At 49.3% G+C, this 19115-nt stretch overlaps 1 protein-coding gene and 1 long non-coding RNA gene across 4 annotated transcripts in view; one reads left to right on the top strand and one right to left on the bottom strand.

Annotated features, from left to right (window-relative positions):
- Nucleotides 1-19115, bottom strand: part of CACNG2 (calcium voltage-gated channel auxiliary subunit gamma 2) — a 107937-nt gene that overhangs the window by 56033 nt on the left and 32789 nt on the right. The gene's annotated exons all lie outside the window — the stretch shown is intronic.
- Nucleotides 1-19115, top strand: part of LOC147578914 (uncharacterized) — a 107974-nt gene that overhangs the window by 85880 nt on the left and 2979 nt on the right. The window contains exons 3-11 of one of the 3 annotated variants that reach the window (XR_015253332.1): nt 674-875; nt 1464-1637; nt 2131-2496; nt 11427-12862; nt 13456-14492; nt 14727-14782; nt 16182-16434; nt 16617-18018; nt 18506-18926. This is a non-coding gene — a long non-coding RNA (uncharacterized LOC147578914). Of the gene's footprint in view, nt 1-673; nt 876-1463; nt 1638-2130; nt 2497-11426; nt 12863-13455; nt 14493-14726; nt 14783-16181; nt 16435-16616; nt 18927-19115 lie in introns of those variants that run through there. The other 2 variants (XR_015253333.1, XR_015253334.1) reach the window with 2 other exon arrangements.

The following is a 19115-nucleotide window of genomic DNA, read 5'->3' as shown; positions in this document are numbered from 1 at the left end:
CCGTCCAATGAAATTAGGAGCTGGCGGCTGTGGTTCTATTGATCACCACTCTCCCCTCCCAACCTCCGGGAGACTTGTACCCAGGATGGACAAGGCAGGGATACGAGACTTAGCAACGACTTGGAGATGGATGGGGACCCGGAGGCCACCTCATGTGGCCTCCATCCTGGCAGCACCCTTGAGGAGGGGCCCTGGTGGACACTCTCTCCAATGTGCCCCAAGGTCATGTCAGTGGGGGCCAGTTTCAACGTGTATCAGTGGTGTGAACTTCAGTCTCTAAGCCCACGATTCAGTAGAAAAACACTGCAAAGTAAACATCTCTTCAAGGAAGAAGTGGCAGGATATTGAAGGGTTGGGGCTCTGGGAACCTCACCGCCGGGATCTACATTCCAGCTCTTTCATCTTGGACTGATGAACACAGCTCAGCCTCAGTTTCCCAATCTGTAAAATGGGAATGATAATGGTAGTTCCTTCCTGGGAGCTATTATGGGGATCGTTGCAATAACAAGGGGGGAGCCCTTAGAACACTGCCACGTCCAGAGTGCTAACATGGTACGTGTTGACCGTTATGATTAAGACTTGGTGGAACCCCGCCGAAGCAAAGGCTGGAGTGAGATGACAAGGGCCCAGAAAAATCGCCAGCCTCCCTAAATCCCTCTTTCTGCTCTCTGAGGACTCAAATGCCTTCGCCAGGGAGCAGTACCTTTCACTGCGTGGCAACAGAGAAGCTTGTGGCAGAGTAAAGAGAGCCAGGCCTCTGCAATGGGCAGCCTGTGGGACTCTCAGCAATCACCCAGCCATGGGTAATTACCTACCCTCGCTGCACTTCTGTTTCCTCACTTGCCGGACCGGGACCCCCGTCTCCACAAGAGAGGGTAGGACCTGACATCTCAGCATCACCTCCCCTGGTTCGCTCTTGTCCAGGCCACCTCAGTGACTGGTTACTGCTGCTGTCTCCTGACGGGCCTCTGTCTCCCTGTTTGTCCCCATATAGGTACCATATAGCTTTCCCCATATAGTTTGTCCCCATATAGCTTTCAGAAGCTTGCTCTGAAAACCCAAGTCAATGAACTTCCAATGTCGCTGCTTTCCTTAGACCCTCCAGTGGCTTCCAATATCCCCGAGTGGGTAACTCTCATCCTGGCCTACAAAGCATGTCTCTCCCATTCACTCGGCTCCCTCCCATGTGCCTCCTGATGGGAACACCCCAGGGCCTTTGCTCATGCTGTTCCTGGGCCCTCAGCCTGGAATGTGTTTCCCCCAGATAGCAGCATAGCTCATTCATTCTGCCCAACTGTCCCCTCCTCTGAGAGTCCCCGCACGGCCACCCTATCTCTCACGGCATTTCCTTTTGGGCGCTCCCTGTCCCCTTCCCCTGCTGGATATTTCTGCACAGCACTTATCAGGACTTGACAAACGTTTACGTATTTGTTAGTCTATTGCTTTTTTTTTCTTCTCATCAGGCTGCAGAGCCCAGAGAGGGGAGGATCTGACTCTTTGATCTCTGCTGGATCTCCGGCACCCGGCACAGTGCCTGGCTGGGTGTAGATAGTAGTTTTTGAATGAACAAGTGCAGAGTGTGTCCAGGGATTAACATTGTGAAAATGGGCCTGGTCCATTGTAGGTGTTTGATAAAGGTGAGTTTTTAATCCCTTCATTATCAAACTAGAAAAAACACTGGAAAAGCAAATACCCTTGGGAGGGGCAACACGTTGATTTCAATTCAGCCGGGATTCCTGCAGAGGGGAGGACTAAGCTGGGGGGTGGGGAGGAAGGCAGGCCCAGGGCCCCAGCCACTCTTCCCTTGCTAAGCAGTTTTGCCTCTGGCCAGCTTTGTTTATGCCTGTGTAGGATGATTCTCCAGGCAATTGAATTGAATTACCCTTTTCATTCTAATAATCTGAACAGAATTCAGATGTGGTATTTGATGATGTCTTGTCTATTGAACGACCGCAGGACTGCCTGGCACGTTGCAGCAAACGACCATCAACTTGAGGGCCGCCGTGCCTCCACCAAAGTGCCAATATTTCCGTGGAAAATCCCGGTCATTTACAGTTTATGTCTCAAAAATGAATTTTTATTTCATTGGCTTAATCTTTAGAGTTATCAGAAACGTGTGTTTATTCCCAGGGAGACTTCAAATGCAGGATTCTTGTAACAAGACCAGAGCTGGAAGATTTCCTGAAGTGGGGGAAAGAAAAGCGCTCCCTGCCTGGCTGGAATTGCTGTGTGTATGATGCCCTGCAGAGAGAGAGAAGAGAGCAGCTGGATGCCTTCCAAAAATCAGAAGGGAAGCTGATTCCTACTTGGGAGGGTGTTAAAATCTTAAGGGCAAGGCCAACAGACCGAGGGGAGAAAGTGAAGGAGAGAGAGAAATGTGTGAGCATCTTTTCCATTTTTTTTTTTTTTTTTTCTGTTTTCTTACAGCCAAATGCCTGGAAACCTGCGGCATCCGGCAATTCCCTGGCCTTGGCGTATAGTAAGCACTCAGGAAATGTAAGTTAAATTGGAGTTGAATTTGGCTGATGAGGGTTTGGAGGCAGTGTGAGCTGCTGTGATCTGATTTGACCAAGTCTCTCCCTGCACTCCCATCCCCCTGGTGCATTCATATTGTCTAATAATCTGTCACAAATAGCAACAGCACTGAAGCCTTTCACTGTGTCACAGGGAAGGATCCAGCCCTTCCCAGGGGATCTCCCCCGGCACAGGAGCCGGCCCAGCTCTGCCCACACACTGGGTCTCTGAGTCAGAAGGGCATGTTTTTGCAACCAATTTTACTACTCTTGCTTCTATCCCATTGGTCAAACCCTGCTAGCTTTTTTTGGGAAGGGGTCTGCACCAGCTGAGATCCCAAGATTAGTTATATTGATAAGGAGAAATTTCTCTGACCAGCCTCCCATCCCGCTTCCTCATTTTCTGCCCTTAGACAACTCGAGAAAGATAGACGGCACTGTAAACAGCATCATCACTGAAAGATCTCCTGGCAAGAGCTCTTGGAATCATAGATAATTAGTGAACTTGTAGCAGCCAGCTAACTCAGCGCCGATGCAAAGCTACTCGGTTAGTCACCGTAGTGTCTCCAAGTAAAGGGATTACTCCAAGCATCAGTTATGGACAGATGCGACTGACTTGTACTGTCCCAGTCTTTTGTGGGCATAGCAACAAACAAACCAGACCAAACTCTTTGCTCACTTGTGACTTATATTCTAATGATCCACATTTGTCTATCTATCTTATGCAGTGACCTGAAATGACACAGACAATAAAATTACAAAAAAAAAAAAATATATCAGGATCAAATAATATGTCAATGAGAAGGGAAGATCAGCATCAGAGGAGAAGAAATACCACTAGGCAATTCATAGGGTCCTATCGAGCTGCCAATGCCAAGTGGGAGCTTTGGTCTGAAGCTCCCTGACGGCCAAGGTAGAGAGGGAAAGTAATCCGTCACACGAGTCTCATTTGTTCAGAAAGGGATATCAGTACTTTCCCTATTTCTTCTTATAATAAAATCCATTATCTAATCATATGACCTTATTTAAGCCTTAGAATGATCCTTTGACTCAACTATCATTCATCTTAACCCCATTGTACAGATGGAAAAACTGGGGCTTAAAAAGCTGTGTACCTTTCCCAAGGTCTTATCTGGGAAGTAGCAGAGGTGAGGTGAATTTTCAGGCAGTCTAACTTCAGAACCAGTGCCCTTAAACACATACGGTTGGCCCTTGAACCACGCAGTCAAAAATCTGAGTATACCTTTCGACTCCTCAGAAACTTAACGACTAATAGTCTACTGTTGACTGGAAGCCTCACTGATAACATAAACAGTTGATTAACACAGTTTGTATGTCATATGTATTATATACTGTATTCCTAGAGAGGAATATGTTAGAGAAATGGAAATGTTAAAGAAAAGAAAATGTTAAGAAAATCCTAAGGAAGAGAAAACGCACTTACAATGCTGTACTGTGTATGCGTGTATACATACATGTACTGTGTGTGTGTGTGTGTGTGTGTGTGTGTGTGTGTGTGTGTACGTAAGGGGACCCACACAGTTCAAACCTTTGTTATTCAGGGTCGACCACTTCACTGTCTCTCCCCCAGGGCAAACTGAAAAAGTACATGAATGGCCCTTGAGCAAAAGCCTAGTTGCCCTGGGAGATGGTCTCCTGCCAGAGATCTGGGAGGAAAAAAAGAGAGAGGCACGTCCATGTGAAGTGGGAAAATAACAGTGGGTATGAAATTCATCAGCTTCTAGGCCCAAGACATCCCAAGAATGGGAAAACCAGAGCTGTTAGGTCCCAGGTTCGAGACGGCCCGGGCTAAACTAACCTGATAATCTTGTACCCATTTCCTGTTGTCATAAAGGCAGAAATAAGTGAAAAACAATCCCCGCTAGGTTGGCTCTGCCTGTTCTCAGGCTCCAGCCTTGCGAGAGAGCCTCAGTAGGTCTGAAAGAGGGGCTATAGTGCTGGGGTAAGCAGTCGGGGCAGGGGGGGGCGGGGGGGGGGGGGGGGCGCTCTCCAAGGTGCTGAAGCAAGAGGCTCTTCCTTTTCTTTCCAGATTGGCTGCTTGCCTTCTGAGTCACTACTCCTGGTAACCACATGAGTGGAAAAAACAAACAAACAAACAAACAAACAAACAAACAAAAACCAACCCCTCCTCGAAATAGGAGACAAACTGCATGACCAAGTTGAGAAAATGTGCCAATCTGTAAACGTTCAAGTTTATTTACAGGCGATGCCAACCCTGAGAGGTAGCATAGGGTAAAGGTACAGCATGCGTTCTGGAACCAGACTGCATTGGCTCAGCAACTCACTAGCTGAGGGACTTGGGGCCAATTTGTTAAACCTTCTATGCCTCACTTCCTCACCTGTAAGATGGTGGTAGTAGTAGTAATAATAATAATAATAATAATAATACCCCAGGAAGATTTGCTGTGAGGACCAAATAAGTTATAAGTCACTAAGCATTGTAAAAAGTGCCTGGCAAATAATAAGATCGATATGTGTGTTTGTTAAGAAACATCTCTTACAGCAAAATTGCTTGGTAATGGGTCATTTCTGGGATGATGAACCCAGCAGAGTCACTTCATGCCGTTGGGTGAATCCAGCCTTAGGGGATGCGGTGATGGCAGATGACATAGAAAATAGTATCTTGCTCTCATCCCTCTCTATCACATTTACATGAAACACGAAAGGCCTGTGCACCAGATGCAATTTCCTCTTGCATCTTGGACTTCTGAGTCCAATGATTTTCTAAAATGTTGAATTCTGTTTGCTCTACAGTTTTTAAACAACAGCTGTTCATCCACCCCAGAGGTGGCAGCGAGTCTGTGTTGGGGGATGTTCAGTGCATACCCACCTCCCTTGGCTCCTCACGGGGATGTTAGGGGGTCTAATTAATTACTGTTTGTAAAGCATTGAGAAATTCTCTAGTGAAAGTTGCTATAGAAATGCAAGTTGCTGTATTATGATTACATGTACTTGTAATTGTTTGCAAAGTTTACTTATTGGGCAGGGAGAGAGGGAGAATATAGTTTTTTTTTTCCTTGATGATAGTGGATAATGCTTTGTAAATTGGCATTTATGGATGTCAAATCACTTTATGGAGATGTATCTTCAGAGCTACAGGGAATCTCATAATAGGAAATGTACATTGAGGATTTCTTCTTTTGCTTTTGTGCCTCTCCCTCTTGTAACTCCTTATTTCCACAGTGAAACTAATGTGAAAAGAAAGAAACATTGTAAGAAGCAATCATGTGTATCCAAACTTAAAAAAACCCAGTACATATTTCTATACAAAATTTCCTACATAGAGCCAGGTGGTTTTTTTTTTTTTTTTTTTTTTTTGCCTAGAACACTCCTCCCGTTAATTTATGCTAAAGGTTGAGCAACATTAGGTTGAAATAAAATTTTGAAGGAGAAACGAAGAAAGTTAGGGATACATGTAAACTCCAACAATTAAAATTTTGTGTTGGGTGCCTCTAAGTCTTGGCTTGGCTTTATTTTGTTACATTGTGTGAAATGACTAATAGCAAGCTCACATCTGAGAAATGTCTTTCCATGGTTATACATGCACTTTTTTTTCTTTATTATCTACTTTCCCCGAGTTTATAGGGAAATACCTATTTTATGGGTATGATTGACCACTATATGAAACCTACCCACCTTCCTCTAATGTATCTGTTTCCTAACTCAGGTGTGAGATTAGTGATACCGATCTTGACGTACTAAAAAGAAAAAGCTGACTGGAATTAAAAGTTAGCATTATATAGAGGCAGCGCCCAAGACCTTCTTTGTGAGCTGTTTACATGGTGATGAAATCTGCATCAGATAAGAATGCTATCAATGCTGCCATTAGCGACTCCTCAGCCAAGTTTTATCTATAGCCTCACAAAAATTGATTTGCAATCAGTTATATTTGTTTTTTAAAATCCCATAAAATCTAAAAAGCCTATTTTAGTCTGTAAAATGGAGCAAATAATTGCCTCTTTTACATGAATAAAGTGTAAAATCCATACCTGGACTAATGGCCATTTTCTTATTCCTCAGAAGGCCCTTTGATCTCCAGCCACACCATACACCCCGTAGATTTTCTACTTTTCTGCTCGTTACGAATTTCTAAACTGAGTTTGGAATTCTCATCGACAATCCCTGCCATGTTCTGCTACCTAGCCCCCACCCTTGCCAGCTGCAGACACTGACCTTCTCTGCTCCAGGGTCCCCTAGTATCTTGTAGGTGATGAGATTTCTCACACACTAATCCATAAAGAAAAGAATGAATGAATGACCTGGGGCTTACTTCTTGAGGGCAGGCACTCTTATTTTATATTTGCTCATAGCCCTTGGTATGGTGGGCTGATGGCAAGGGGCAGATAATGACACTACTTATCCAAACCGTCCCGTGCACGTCCCGTCCGCTCACGATGGCTTTTGTTCCTAGAGGATTAGCCATGTTGCAAATGATCAATAAGTCAAATAATCCTGGCAGATCTTCATTTAAAATTCTTAGAGATGCCATCACTTACTTAACTGCATTCAGTCCTATTGATTTACCTCTCACATCCTTCTGCTTTTCTCCCTCCGTACTGACCATCCTAGCCTGGACCACCACTGTCTCTCACCCGCACAGCTGCGGTGGCCCCCTCAGGTCTGCCCGCAGTCATTCTTGCTCCTTCTTACCTCTTCATCTTCATTGTAGCAGAGGGGTCATTTAAAATGCAAGTCTTATCATCTTGATTATGGGATCCTTAAGACCCTTCAGTGGCTCTCATTGCTTTAAGGAATGAAATAACCATCTGCCTTTGTCTCTCCCTCCACAAGTCTTGCTTCACTCTCTTTAGCCACTCTGCCTTCCTTCCTGGTTCTTAATTATCTCAATTTGTCCCCCCACCCCCACCCTGCCTCAGGACCCTTGCACATGCAGTTGCCATTGCCTGGAACACTCTTTTCTTCCTCACCTTTCACCTGATTACCATGTTGTCCCTTAAAGCCCAGCTTCCCCAGGCTAGCTAAGGTTTTGCTTACACACTCTTTCTAACTCCCAGGGCTTTTTCCTCCCTCACAACATAGTTTGTAGGGGTGTGTGCGTGGGGGTGTATGTCTAAGCTCCATGGGAGCAAGAGCTGGGTCTGCTGTTTGCTCCCCACTCTATTCCCAGAGCTTAGAATCCCCTGGGACAACATAAGGATTTAGAAAAAAAAATGTTGAATGAATGAGTAACTCTAGAATAAATTTAAGATCTTTGTCTAATAAAGTAGGAGTCAAGGAAGAAATTTATATGCTCAAATGTCTGCTTTCCAGCTGCTGGGAAGGTGTGCATCACCCAGCTCTACTCTCGGTGAATCCTTGGTATCAACCTCAGAAATGATGCGATATTTTTCCCAGTATAAGTTCAGCCCTTTATAAAATAATTCCAGCACACCGTGGCAGGTGTCCAAGAGGTCCATAATTGAATGCAAATAATTAAAAAAGAGCACATGATTTCCAAATTAAGCAACAGAAAAAACAGTACCGTACAATTGTACAGTGATGATTCTGTATCGGTGAAATAAATAGCCCAGAAACCATCGATGTGGAAATGTCCTAGGGCCCAGCGCTCTTGGGAATGTGAAACAAGCATCCTCCCTCACTAGGTTCCCGCTGGCGTCTCTGGTTTGTCTTGCCGTCCACCCCTCACACCTTCTGTCCAGCACAACCTTGCTCAGAGCGCCCCCCGCAAGTCCATGCCGGGAACGTGGTTCCTTCTGCTCAAACTGCCTCCCTTTCCCATCACCTTCTTTGCGTTTCCATTTCTGGGACCCCAGGGCAAACATCCATTCATCACTTCCCTGTCCAACTAACCCCTTATCCAACAACATTTCCTTATCCAGTTGAAATTTTAATGTTTCCTTCGTTGTCTGGGTAAATGGCCCGTCCACACCGTCCATCAGCTCATGAGAATCCAGGAGATTGTCCTTGCTCCTTTCTTCTCCCTTCAATCCTAGGCACATCCCATCCATCAGCAAGTCCTGACGCAAGTCTGGTCCTTTCCTCCTACCACATCCTCCTGATCTTAACCACCATTTTCCCTGCAAAGATTTCCCAATGGGCCCTCTCTCCTTTGCTTGCTTCATTTCAGCCACACTGGCCTCCTGCTGTTCCTCAACACAGCGGGCACACTCCTGCCTCAGGACCTTTGCACTAGCTGTTTCCTCTACCAAAAACACCTTCCCTAGATAGTTATTATTTATGTATTTATTATTTCCTAGATATTATTTGGTCTCTCGTCTCCTTCAGGTAGTTTTTCAAACATTCCTTCCCACTAAGACCTTCCCTGTCTATTCTATGAAATATTGCAACTTCCCTTCCCCAGAAACACTCTAGCCCATGTCCCCAGTGTATTTTTCTCCTTAGATCTTGTCTCTGCAATGTGTAGGGCTCGCTTCATGGGTGTCCACCCTGTGCTTAGAAGGAGTCTGTGCTTGGTTTAGTGCTCCGTGTTGCCGACTCTGATTCCATTAGTATCTTTCTAATTTTTTAAATTAAGTAGGCTTCACATCCTGCATGGACCCCCAACGTGGGACTTGAGCTCACCACCCTCAGATCCAGCCTAGAGCTGAGATGATGAGTCGGACGCTTAACCAACTGAGCCACCCAGGCACCCCAAGATATCTTTTTTTAAACAAGGGACCCTGCAAGTTCATTTTGACCTTGGTCCCACAAATTATGTAGCTGGTCTTAGCAACATGCTATATCTTTGACTTATTTTGTTGCATCAATCCCCACTGGGGAGTGAGCCACAAGGGCAGGGGTCCTCACCTCTTTTGTCCATCACTGTAACCTTAGACCTAGAACAGAGCTATGTATGGGACAGATGCTCAAGAAACATTTGTGGGGCGCCTGGGTGGCTCGGTCGGTTAAGCGTCCGACTTCGGCTCAGGTCATGATCTCATAGTTCATGGGTTCAAGCCCCGCGTCGGGCTCTGTGCTGACAGCTCAGAGCCTGGAGCCTGTTTCGGATTCTGTGTCTCCCTCTCTCTCTGCCCCTCCCCTGCTCATGCTTTGTCTCTCTCTCCTTCAGAAAGAAATAAAAAGAACATTAAAAAAAGAGAGAAATATTTGTCAGTAAATGAGTCCTGGTTACACCAGCCAGAAATCAAGGGAGTCACCCTTGACACTTACCAACTTCCTTGGACTCCCACGTGCAAGTTCCATCCTTTTTGTTCCTTAAATGTATTTTAGATCTGTCTATTCCTCTCCATTTTCTCAGTACCACCCTCAGCCAAACTACCTGGATGCTTCCTTGTAATGTGCTTCTAAACTGGTCTCCATCGTCCCCATATGTCCCCTCCAACCACTCCCCATAGTTGCTACCTTCTACCCGTAGAGCCCAGGATGAAGGTCAAAGTCCCTGGCATGACCTCAAGGGCCTGCTCGAGCTGACCCTGTCTGCCTCTTCTGCCATATCCTGCCCTCCGTCTTGGCAATGCAGCCTCTTGGGCCTCCTTTTGGCCCTGCGAATACATTGTTGTTTGCATGCAAACCCTTCTGTCCCCTGTTTCCAGAACACCTTTCACTCCCTCTAGCTCTTGCTCACTCTCATCCCTTTCCTGAACCCCTGAGTTAAATCTCCCCATTATTCGCTATCACAGAGGCACCCTCCACACACCCCTTCTCTGTAAGTCTTACAATAGCAGCCACTGGACAATGATTGGTGTGCTTTCTTTTCTTTTCTTTTCTTTTCTTTTCTTTTCTTTTCTTTTCTAGAGAGCATGAGCATGGGAGAGGAGCAAAGGGAGAGAGAGAGAATCTCAAGCAAGCCCTGTGCTCAGCGTGGAGCCCAATTCGGGGCTCCATTCATGACCCTGAGATCCTGACCTGAGCCAATATCAAGAGTTGGAAGCTCAACCAACTGAACCACCCAGGCGCCCGGATGTGTTTTCTTGATTTTTTTTTCTCTCTCTCTTTTTTAAAATTTATTGTCAAGTTGGCTAACATACTGTGTAGTGTGCTCTTGGTTTTGGGGGTAGATTCCCATGATCCATTGCTTATGTACAACACCCAGTCCTCGTCCCAGCAAGTGCCTTCCTCAATGCCCATCACCCATTTCCCTCTCTCCCCTCCTTCGACCACAGGATTGTAGGGTTACAAGGGCAGGGACCGCACCTCTGAGGTCTCTGCCCAGCGGGCCGTCAGCAAGCACATGGCAGGTGCTCAGTAATGCTGCTCAAGTGAGTGAATGTGGGGCAAGATGCCCTGCTGAGCAATTAATTTAGGTCGGGTCTTCAATGGCTAGTTAACTTTCACTCGAGTCCCGAGGAGGCAGACAAGCCTCGGGCCATGTTCCTGGCGTTAAGTTAAGCAAGCGGTAGGGCCAAGAGGCAAAGTTGCCCCCATGCGGGGCACGGGGGGCTGGGCTGTCTGCAGAAATCTTTTGTTATGCAAACACAAAGTTGGTCCCCATGGTATTTCTTTCTTTTTTTTTTTTTTCTTTTCTTTTAAAAATGTGGATGAGTTGCTAACATGGATAAATTGGGAGGTTTCACCTGAAAAACTGACTATTTGGCTTCTTTTGAAAAGTTGAAAGACCCAGCCTTTGCCAGACTGGCCTGTGGATCCTTACTGTGCAGGACGAGGAAACAGTTGAGAGAAGCAGAAAGGCAGGCAGAAAGTGGAGGGAGGAATAGCGAGGGAACCTGAGTGCATCACGACTAAAGGCAGCTGTGGCTGGGGAGAGGAGAGGCCAGAATGCTGGGGCCTGGGCCAGAGACTTCTGGGGTCTGGTGTAGGAGGCAACAGAAGTGAGAGCTGTTTCTGTGGGTTAGGAATTGGGTCGTCTCTAGGAATTCGTGTTCTTTAGGGATCAGGCGTAGACATTGGATCAGAATTCTTTTAATTCTTTGACTAAGATGTGACTTTTTTTTTTTTTTTTTTTTTTTGCAGAGTTGAGCCACTTGGAGCTTTATGATGTTTTAGGACTCCTCAAGTGCATGCGTTTATGACAGAATAGTTCCTGTAAGGAGAATGTCGGTGCTCCTACCCGAGGTCTTGGTTAAGTAATTCAAGTCTGGACCAAGTGAAGCTTTCCTCCACCCCTTCAGCAATTGCTAGCTTCTTGACATCCTGGCCATCAGTTTGGTTAGGTCCTATTTTGGTACCCCACCCCCCTCGACGTGGTAATTCACAGTTTACATTTTGTCTCCCTTCCTTGGCCAGAAGACTCTGGAGGATAGGGACCAGCTATGTTTTATTGTTCTTTATAGATTCAGCCCAGAGCTAAGACCATACCTGCTGGCACATAATCAGTACATGTTTTTTGAACAAATGATGGAGGCTTACCAATGGCCGTGATTTACTTAAGACTTCCAGATCTCTCTTTAGCTAGGTCCACACCAAGGGCTACCGGAAACATTCAAGCAGCATAGGATGGAACAGTCTGACAGATAGACTCTAACTTGTTACCTCTGGGAACTAATTTAACTCAGGAGCTGAACGTACCCAGGAAATGGTGCTGGGCTCTTGCAATTGACTTTCTTATAAATGATTCAGGGACTGGAAAGGCTGCGTACTGGTGTGTGTGCTCATGATTCTAAGCTGGCCCCCAAATTTAGACTCATCCTTGACTCGTGTTATTCTCATAACCCACATTCAATCCACAGCAAATCTTGTTGGTTTTACCTTAAACACACAGCCCAAATCCAACCACTTCTCATCACCCTCCCCATCCCCCAGCGTAAGCCGCGTCCTCGCTCATTGGGACTGGTATAATGGCCTCCTGACTGGCCTTCCTACTTCCACTCTGGCCCCTGTGGTCTGTTCCCCACCCACCAACCAGATCACTACCCTCCTCCACTCAAAGCCCTCCAAAGGCTTCCACTGTGCTCAGAGCAAAAGTCAAAGAAAGTCCTTTCGGTCTGGCCCCTGCTGCCTCCCGAGCCTCCCCTAGCTCCAGGAACTCTGGCCTGTTTGCACTTCCTCAAATGCACAGAGCACATTCCTGTTTCTCCTGCCACACGAGGCTCTGCCCCAGATATGTGGCTCTTCTTCTCACTTCCTTGATGTTCTTCCCACTGAGGCCGCCCTTCTCCGGCCTTCCCTACTCAGATTGCTCCTCCCCTGGCTGCTCGTCCCCGGCCTCCTTCCCTATTGAATTCTCCAGAGCACTTACCTCCATCTGACCTATATTCTGCTTTTTTGTTTGTTTCTTGTCTATCTCCTGTAGCATGAGGGCGCGTCACGAGGGGGAGGACGTTTGTTTGCTCTGCTCACCATTGCAGCCCAGCGCGGGGCACAGCGCCTGGCACAGAGAAGTGCCGGACAGCGACTGTGGATAATGGGGGCCTCACCATGTGGCACGAACCTCGTGGCGAGATGACCGTGTATGCGTATGTGTGTGGAATGTCTGTGGCTTAGTCGTGGAGGATTAGTGCTGAATTCTTGCCTTGGTGCCTTCTTTAAGGGAGATCAAGTAGCTTTGGGCAAAGAGAACCCAGGCGTCCGCGTCTGGGGTCCCAACAGCGTGCGGAAAGGAGGTTATGCTTTGCGGTTAGACCTTGGGATACACAGAACCTCAAAGCAAAAGACTCTGGTCCCGGAGAACACGTTTGGCTCATGTGTCAAGGACAGAGGAGCATAGTCTGGGTTCAGGAAGCCTCTGCTGGGGGGCGGGGGGGGGATGGGGGTGGGGAGAGGGGTGTGGAGGCTGCTCCAGAAGTCAGGCTGGGGGACGCTGGGCTGGAATTGCCTGCAGTTGTATGAATGGTCCCTGGGTTGAGGAGCTTTTGGGACTAGACATTGGATTTATAGTCTGTGCTTAGAATGTTTTTTCAACTTGTACAGTGTTTTTCATTTTCATAATCTTAAACCTTTTTTTTTTTTTTTTAACTGGATGATAAGATTGGCCTGGGGATGGGCAGTGCTGTAACAAGGAAGAATGTCCTAAAGTTTGTGTATTTCTTCTGCCCTGACCCAGGGAGCCGAGGCTTCTGGTTCCAGAATATCAAGCTGGCGCAGAGATCTCTGGGACCCTAATGAAGCAGGCAGATGGTGAAATCCTGGTATGGTTCTGGTGCCCGGGGGCACAAAGCAATTCTCAAATTCTTGTCCTCTTCCAACTGCTCTCAGTGCCCACGGCCCTACAGAGATTCAGTGAGACCAGGGACTGGCATGGACTTTGTGCCTGCGGGGAATGAGCCCATAGACTTGTCATTTCTAGGGGGCCGTCCAGATGTCCCGCTTGGGCTGTCATATGTAAGTGTATTATGATGGAGTATTACAGCATGTCCTGGTTTGCAGTAGGGTGCCAGCACGGTCCCTGGGAATCCTTACAGAACAAACGCAGCAAATAAGAACAAAGACTTCACAAAGCCACAGGAGCAAACCAAAAAAATGTCCCATGAAGTTGAGTGCGGGCAGGTGTAAAGGGAAAATACTCTGACCTTTATTGGGAGGAAGACGGGCCCCGGGCTGTGGATTTCAAACCAGGACAAGAACCACGGTCAGGGCGGATTCCTCCCATAACATGAGGGGACCTGCTGTCCTTGCCAAAAAAGCAGGGGAGGGGTGGGCACCACTGGACAGACTGTTAATGAGGCGGGGGGAGGTAAGCCAAGCAGAAGGAAACACTCACCACGTACTGAGCATTTCATGTCTGAGAGCACAAGAAAAATACGTGGAATGGTTATTATTGTTCCCATTTTACAGATGAGGACAATGAAGCTCAGAAGCTAGATAATTTACTATCTTGCAGCTTCTGAGTGTTGGGACGGAGTTCAGACTGAAGCCTGTCCTCATCAACCATCTCTCATCTGGTCCCTTCCTTCTTCTAGCACATTCATACCCAGGGCCTACCGTGTGCCAGACCCTGCCCAGGTACTGGGTACCCGGCCAGTGGCCAAAGCAGGAATGTTCTGCCCTCATGGAGCTTCCCGATCCATGGAGGACGTTGACAGTGAGCAAAGCAGAGCTGATAATCACAGCTGGGATAGTGCCACAGAGGAAGTGGTCAAGGTGCAGTGATGGGGAGAGAATTGGGGTGCGTTCTCCTTGGGCTGGCGGGGGGCGCAGTCAGGGACAGAGATAAGATAGAGCCCAGCGTGGGAAGGGCTGAGTGGGGGATGCATCTGGGCTGGGGGAGCAGCAGTGACTGCCAGGGAGGGAAGGGGTCTGCATGTCACAGGAGTGAGCAGAGGGCAGAATGAGTCGCAAGGTGTTTCTCCAAAATGCACGCCCTTTCTGCCCTAGCGCGTGGCTTTGCCAGAGAGGAGCTCCTGTCGGAAGAGGAAATACCACCCTGCCCAGTGGGTAGGAAACTTCGGGCCTTTGGGAGTGAAAGAGATGATGGGGGAGGGAAAATACCCACTGCTTCCCAGTAGATGTAGACAGAGTCCCACTGAGAGACTCCTAACGCATTGTTAAGGCAAACAGGGAAGGCAGGGTTCCATCCTTTCGATGGGGAGGTCCTAGACAGCAACCTGACTTCAACCCGATCGGAAAAGAGGCCGGGGTGGGGCCGTGTGGGAGAGGGCGTGGGCAGAACCCCATCTACCATGGAGATCCCGCTGGCATTTCTCGAGGAGGAGAAAAGGAGAGGAGGAAGGGAGTTAACGCTGGTCAGATGGCTTCTCTGCAGAGAACTGTATGCTGACGTTCCACAAGCCTCACTTCCTAGAGGCCCCCCAGGTCTTCATCTTACAAGGGAGAAACTGAGGCTCAGAAAGGTTAAAGTAACTTGCCCAAGGTCACTCAGCTAGTAAGGGTGTGCTGTGCCTTCTTGACTCAAAAAGCCACACTCCTTCCTGGGGACCAGGCTGAGTAGCAGCAGACCAGCCAGGCGAGGGAGGGAGTGAGACCAGAGAGGCAGGACCCAGGGGCCACTGTAGGGAGGGGGTTGATGGCAGGGTGGGGGGAGAGAGACGGTGAGGGGACAAGGGGACACAGGTGGAACTCTGATGGACTGGGCTGGGCTTTGCTTTCTGCGCCAGACTGACTTGGGTTCAAATCCCCCCTGTGCCGGTTTGCTAATACCTAGCAGGTAGAGGGAAAACCTTGACTATCCCAATTCCCCGTGCTGCCCCTCCCCCAGCCTGCCGCCCCAAGAGGAGGCCCCCACGGCTCCTCTTGCCTCGGCCGCCTGAGTAAGCAGTCCTCCAGAAGAGCCTGACTCATTCGCCTTGGCTCCCTTCCACCAGAGCTCCAGGGAGGACAGTGGCCCAGTGGCCCCGTACCTTCTAGCGTGGTCTGACTACCCAGCCTCCTCTGGGAGCCAGAAGGGGACAATCCCCTCGGGACTCTGCGGCTGGTACCTGCAGAAGCCTCAGCCTCCCAAGTTGCCTCTCATCACCCAGCACGCAGCTGTGCTGCCTTATTGTATGTGCTTGTGTGTTAATGTGTCACTGTCCCTCATCAGACGGTGAGCTCTTGCAGGGCAGGGATGAGGCTGAGTCATCTCCCGTCCCTGGTGCCCATGACAGGATCTGGCATAACACGCGGGCCGCTCAGCAAATATTTGTCGAATTCCCTTCCTAATCGAACAGGAAATTTCCCTGCCCTTGCCTGGGGACGATCACCGGGGGGGGTGGGGGGGGAGACAGAGTCCCGTGGCCTCGGCTTCTGTTTGCTACCTTCACCCCGCTGCCGTGGCCCTTGGATGCGAGGCGCACAAGGCATCTGCCACATTCCGGCATTGTTTCCTCCTAGTGCTTTCGTTCCAGCCCATTCTCACTCTCTGTCTGGGAAAATCACAAGGAAACTCCACGTTTTGCTCCTGGAATTCTTGCCAGCGTGATTCAAGCCGAATGGAGCACATGGCACCGAGTTCCCACACAAACAAAGACGTTGCCACTTTCAGTGCGGTGGCTTCGTTCCTTCTGCCGGCCCGGGCCCCCCGTCTTGCCCAGGCAAGAGGGTCAGAGTGCACGCGGCCCGGTTCTCACCTACAAGGCCCCCCATGGTGGGTGCACCTACAGTTCGGCGGTGGGTGGTGAAATAAACACAGAGGCCATCTGCCCAGGGAATGCATCCCGAGCCCTATCCACTCCCCACTCACCCAGGGTTTCCTGGATCAGATGTCTTACCAGTGTTTAACTGAGCTGTGCGCCTTGGAGTCAATTACCTACTCTTTCTGTGCCTCAGTGTTCTCATCTGGAAAATGGAGATGGTCACAGTACAAGATGATTAGAGGATTAAGGGAGACACAGTGAACGTGCCGTGCAGCGCTCGGTAGACAGTGGGCACTCAATAACTGCTGGCCACGATGCTGATGCCCTGTGTCGGTGTTAGCACATGTTCTCGGAGCTCAGGCCTTCGCGGGGCCGTGCGTTCCTCGGCTATAAGCCCCGTGACCGTGAAATCAATCACTTTCGTGCTCGGCGCTCCCAGGCGCTGCGTGCGAGAGCAGGATTGCGTGGAGGCTCCCGTCCAAATCCAGTGTCGAGAAATGGAACAGGGAGCTGGGTGGACACATCGATTAGGCACATTCCTGGCTCGAGTGTGGCTCTCTCCAGTCCCCTCCCTGCAGGCTGGCGAGCAAAATTCAGGTGCTGACCTCCTGAGAACACCCCTTAGGCTGAAACCTATCGCCCCCTTTGTCAGAGATTATGTGATCTCCAGGGAAGAAGAGGTGTGGCGTCTCACCTCTGCCACTTCTGAACTGAGTGACTTGGGACAGAGGACTCTCCCGTGCCTATGATGCCCTCGTCTACGAATGGGGTTGATAACTGCCCTCCACGAAGGATGTCGGGGGGGCTCGGCACCGACTCGAGTGTCAGGGGTTTGGCCGGGGTCTGTGCTTAAGAGCAGCTGCCCCTTCACCAGTGATGCTGCTGTCCCCAAATCTCTAAATTTTAACTAGGGTCCCCCTTGTGAAGGCCTGGGTTATCCCCACTGGAAACCTGTTTTGGGAACTAGCTCCCCTGCGTGTCACCGAGGGAAATGGGCGTCAAAACTGATGGCCCCCTAGGTGGGGGGGGGGGGAGACCTGGCCCAGACCTTGTCACAGGATGAGCACCTCTGGGATGAGAGGCCAAGTGGCCTAATGGGCCGGGGACTCAGACTGGCTGGATTTGAGCAGTGTTTCCACGCTCACTCCCAGTGGGGCCTTGACAAGTTCCTTAACTGTTCTGAGCCTCGGTTTCTTCACCTGAAAAATGGGTGTGATGATATCCCTCTTTGTGAGACCAGAGAATCAATGGCAGCTTGTTAATTATATTCTAAGGCATTATTCTAAGCCACCCTGTGAGGTCATCACATCTATAAATAGCCTCACCTGACAGTTGGAGAAACTGAGGCACAGAGCGGTCACTAACTTGCTCAGGGCCACTCATTCATCCCACTTCCTGGCGTGGTCCCTGCTCCTTCCTCTGCTCTCCTCACATTTCCCCAAACTCGCCAGGCCAACCCACGCCTCTTGGCCTCTGTGTTCCTTCTGCCTGCAGTGACTGTTTCCCCACCTCTGCCTGACTCAATCTGGTGTGTCCTTCAAGGCCCAGCTCAAGTGTCTCCTCCTCCAGGAAGCCCTCCTGCCAGGGCACTAGAGGTAGGTGATCCTGTAGCCTGGCATCCCCTTGACGCAGGCTCACACCCCCTGCGCAGTTACAATGGATTCAATCTCCAGAGCACTTTCTTTCTCCCGGGCACGTGCAAGGCCGTCCGTGCCCCCTATGCGGTGGGGTTGGTCTTTTCTCCACCTCGTGGCTGGGGAGACGGGAGCTGAACTCAGGTTCGCTCTCCAGGAGGCAGCTGGGAACGCATCCCTTTTAACTCGGCTCGGTTCTGGGACCCTGGCCTAGGTGTGTCTATGGCCCCAGGGCCCTACACCACGTGGCGATTCAAACAAGAGCTGTTGAATGAATCCTGAGCCCTCAGGATGTGTCTCGAGAATAATAATAGCTAAAAACCAAAAAGACCTCGATCAAGGACCCCAGGTTCCCATCCCCCTGGCTGGTTCAGGCAAGTCCTGATGGGAACAGAAGCCCCGTGAGAGCAGACCCCTGGGTGCATCTGTCAACACGTGCCTATTCCAGGGTCTGGCTGGAGGAAGTGCTCAGAACGTACGAAGTGACAGGGAGACGTATTTCCCCCTCGCGGGTGACATCTTGGACGGCCCTTCCCTGTGGACCCAGTCTGCTTTGGGGCCCCTAAATCTGAAGGTCTTTGGTTTCGGCCAAGGGGTACGTAGAGGAAAGAGTGATCCCTGCACGCCCCCAAATCAGAGAAATTGGAGGTTTGATGAGTGCTTCACGCACACAGAGAAATGACAAAGCGATGTAAGGGTGAGAGCCTTCAGAATACCCATCTTCTCCAGCATCCTGCGTTTTTTTCTTTTTAGAGCAAAGCCCTGTAATATTAATAAACGGCGGCGAGAAGGGAAAAGTGACTGTTTCCTTTTGACATGGCGAAGATCACAGGGCCTGGAGGACCTTTAATCTTTATTAATGTGTCTCAGGGGGGCCTCTCCCACAAGCTGTTCGGAGTGCAGCAAAGCCACGTCACGGGGACCCGCTGTGTCCCGGGCAAGAACAAGGCAGCCCTAACCCAGCTCCCATCTGTGGGGGGCTGGATGACAAGGGAAATTCAGGACACGGGCCTCAGTCACATGGGCCCGCTTCTAACCAAGGGCACCGACGCCCTGAA

The sequence above is a fragment of the Puma concolor genome, chromosome B4 (genome assembly GCF_028749965.1).
Source record: "Puma concolor isolate L17-30 chromosome B4, mPumCon1.1.hap2, whole genome shotgun sequence".
Lineage (NCBI taxonomy): Eukaryota > Metazoa > Chordata > Mammalia > Carnivora > Felidae > Puma > Puma concolor.
The sequence above is the reverse complement of the archived record's forward strand: the minus strand, read 5'-3'. Positions and strand labels throughout refer to the sequence as shown.